The sequence below is a fragment of the Aplysia californica genome, unplaced genomic scaffold (assembly GCF_000002075.1).
Source record: "Aplysia californica isolate F4 #8 unplaced genomic scaffold, AplCal3.0 scaffold00004, whole genome shotgun sequence".
In the NCBI taxonomy this organism is placed as follows: domain Eukaryota; kingdom Metazoa; phylum Mollusca; class Gastropoda; order Aplysiida; family Aplysiidae; genus Aplysia; species Aplysia californica.
This window is the reverse complement of record NW_004797274.1, coordinates 478,742-482,219: the sequence shown is the minus strand read 5'-3', so window position 1 is coordinate 482,219 and position 3,478 is coordinate 478,742. Positions and strand designations below refer to the sequence as shown.

At 40.9% G+C, this 3,478-nt stretch overlaps 1 protein-coding gene across 1 annotated transcript in view; it reads right to left on the bottom strand.

Annotated features, from left to right (window-relative positions):
* The window catches only part of LOC106011126 (snaclec CHH-B subunit alpha), a gene marked incomplete at its 3' end in the record, with an annotated part of 42,254 nt that extends 38,933 nt beyond the window's left edge, over window positions 1-3,321 (bottom strand). Inside the window, 1 exon segment of the mRNA XM_035968483.1 lies at window positions 3,191-3,321.
* Between the last annotated feature and the right edge of the window lie 157 nt (window positions 3,322-3,478).

Genomic DNA, 3,478 nt, shown 5'->3' with positions numbered 1-3,478 from the left:
TTTCATCATCATCATCATCATCATCATCATCATCATCATCATCATCATCATCATCATCATCATCATCATCATCGTCATCATCATCATCATTTTTTGGTAAGCAGAGTAGGAGGGAGAGTCTTGTTTTAATTTTAGTTGTCGACCCACTAGCTGTTTCAGTCTTTAGTTTAGTTTTAGTAAGGTTTTACGGCGCTCGCAACTGCATAATAAGGTAATATGTCAACAGAAGAGTCCAAACTGGGAATCAGGCTTACTCTTTTTCCAAAATCATCATCATCATCATCATCATCATCATCATCATCATCATCATCATCATCATCATCATCATCATCATCAACATTTAAATAACTAAGCAAATAATCAAATAGCCATTCAGTCAATCAGCCATCAGTCCGTTCAATGCATTGATTCGGCAAATCGATCCCTCGAAAAAGCAAATAATCAGCCAACTGCATGTCACCAGCCGAGTAATCAATCAATTAAAACCGCTATCACTGCAGGAAACTTCCACCGAAATCAATCGGCTGCTCTCAGTGATGCATTCACACTGGGCCACCAGTCGTGAATATAACGCCTTCAGAAATAGAAACGTTTGGTTGGTCTAATATTATAGTTGAGGAAATCAGGTTCGTCTTGTTCGTAGCGTAATATTTAAGCTTAATGAAAAGACGATGGGAAACGCCTAGGTTTGTTGTTTTTGTTTCTACATTTTAAGCTGCGAAAGAAGTCTGGATGTGGGAGTCGTCTTTGAATAGCCGATTAAGTAACCTTTTATGTGCGCGGGCGTGTATAGAATTAATGCTTTGCAATTTAAACGTTTTTTCCTTTTTCTTTGCCTTTCCAAAATTCATTCTATACATAGTATAAAGAGTACCCAAAAAAATGTCAGCACTTTTGAAAGTACGTTGCTGTCACGAAAAACAAGCGTGTGCAAGGACTGTACTGTTACATGTACTCATCAAATTTTGATGGAAAATGGAGTAAGATCATTGCTTTACAGTTCAGACATTATTGTAAAACATTTTCATTGCTGTTTCCACAATTCCTTCTGAAAATTGCAGTCCAGAGCAAGCATGGGCAAACTACGGCCGGCAGGCCGGCTTGGACCCACTAGCTGTTTCAGTCTTTAGTTTAGTTTTAGTAAGGTTTTACGGCGCTCGCAACTGCATAATAAGGTCATATGTCAACAGAAGAGTCCAAACTGGGAATCAGGCTTACTCTTCTCACCTCTCTAGCCTCAACAGCACAAAGTCTGCTTCGGCTATCAAGGCACCCCGGAAATAGCTGTTCACAAGAGAGTGACAAACCTAGAAAAGAAGTATAGGAAAAATGACGATAGTAAGAATGAGAAAAGAAAAAGCAGCAGTTCCAACTATGTTGTTCTGGCACAGTATGAGCATGGCATTGATAAATCAGCTCATTTACAATTCTACTATGCATAAGAACATGTTAATACCCCCCCCCCCTCTTTTGGGAATGGCCAAAAGACAATTCAGCCAGTAGCACTGCACTGGTGGGGGTAAAAGTTTCAGTCTGGCGCAGCGAGTCGACTCAGAAAACGCGATGAGATGGCAGTTGATTAAAACAATACTGTCTGTCTTAAACAATAGAATTAATAGATCCGTCCCAGCTGGAAGCAATGGATCAAATCAATAGTTTCTCTCATGAAATGCCCTTGGGTGACATAAAAGTATGCCATAGTGTCAAGTTTAATTTAGTCTCACTTTTGAAAGTTTGAGGCATTCCAACTGGTTTCATATAATTTCTCCTTCCTTGGACTGCAAGCTATTCGGAATAGCGTCTTTAATCCAGCATGTGGCTTTGATGCACCGACCTAGGCCTTGCCGACATTGTGAAAAAAGTGCGTGCTCCTTTTAAAAAGCGTGGTTATTACAGAAAACAGAATGTTGCAAAGATTGGACTCAGCAAATTTCCTGTGCAGATGCTAAGTCATGATTCTCGTTTTCTTTCAGCCCCTTTCAAGAGTTCTGTCAGTACGTATAAAATAATAGCATGCGCAACAGAAAAAGTAGTTTAGAATCAAGGTTTAGAATAAGAACAAGCTTTGAATTATTCATAAACTTTCTCTGTTCAACGAGTAGAACCTAAACCATCAAAGAGCGTAATATATCGCCCTATAGGAACAAAGTATTGCAAGAATAAACTCTTTCGTGAGGACGTAGTGAAAACATTCGTAGGATCATCAGCAGCAGACCAAAGGCAACGTTATGGCTCATTTTTAACAGTATACACAAACTAGAAACACGAATTTGTATGTTTGATAGTATGCCTACAATTGCCTGTCGATTCAAGTTTCATATGAAGAAATCAGAGTGTATTTTTTGAAGATCTGAATAAATAACGAAGTTATGCTTCTTTTTGAAGTGCCCCCCCCCCCAAAAAAAAAAACAGGAAAAAAACTGCGTATTTAAGCTTTGTTGAATGACCAGAATTCTTTCGTCTTCAATGAGTTAAGATGCTAAGGTTAAAGATAAAAAGTTGAAGGGGGTGGGGGGGGGGAGGCATACTTGTGCCGGTTTACGCTGAATAATACGTGCTTTTTCAATGCCGTGAACTCTAACAGAAGTGAACTAAATGTTCTCTGTTTGGTGTGAGATCCGACACGCACCCCAGTTGCCATAAACATTATCTCTCCACCAGCCTTTGCCCATGGAAAGTGGCTTCTTTTCAGGCAAGTGTCATTATTCTTCACGCCCCTCTTTTTACAAAAAAGCTAGCCCGCGCAGACAATTGCGTTGGGACGTAGAGCGGTCAGGCATAGTGACTTTTGTAGGTATGATTCTGCTATTACCAAGCAGTTTCACTTCACTGCTCTCTGCTCCTGCAGCAAGGCAAAGAGCAATAACATAGCTCCCACCTCTTCCCCGTTCTTCCTTGCAAAGGTGCACGGTAACAAAAATATGTACTTATACAACCGAACCTTCTCTCGTGCCCATCTGTCCAAGACCACCATCTGTACTAATGACTACTTCCTAACTCTCTCCCTACTCGCCTTTGTTTTAAATTATAAAACATTATAATGACAATCTCGAAAAAAATGATGTCGAAGACAACCACTCTTTTCCTCGACTGAGGATAGTCGTCTAGTTAGACAGTTTCAGATGCATTTTTTATATAAACACGGATCTTTAGCCTCTCTGGTCAAGCTCTCTGGGTGTTAAAAATTCACCTGTTATGGTAATCAGAAACTCGAAACTTGCACTAGATCCTCCCTCCAAGAAACGAAACAAACAGCACAGAGTGCACAAGCAGAAATCAACACTTGTCAGAGGAGCGAATCAATCCACATCACGTCTGCTTTCCTGGGTGGGACGCTCTAACTCTAAGGGCCTTTTGTATTCCAGCAGTGTGCGTCGGGCGAGGTACACTGGGTAGGGGCAACCAGTGTGTATGCGCTAATTCGGGTAGCCTTGTGGAGTCGCCCGACTGCTCTTACTAGAGGGGCTACTGGTTGGGG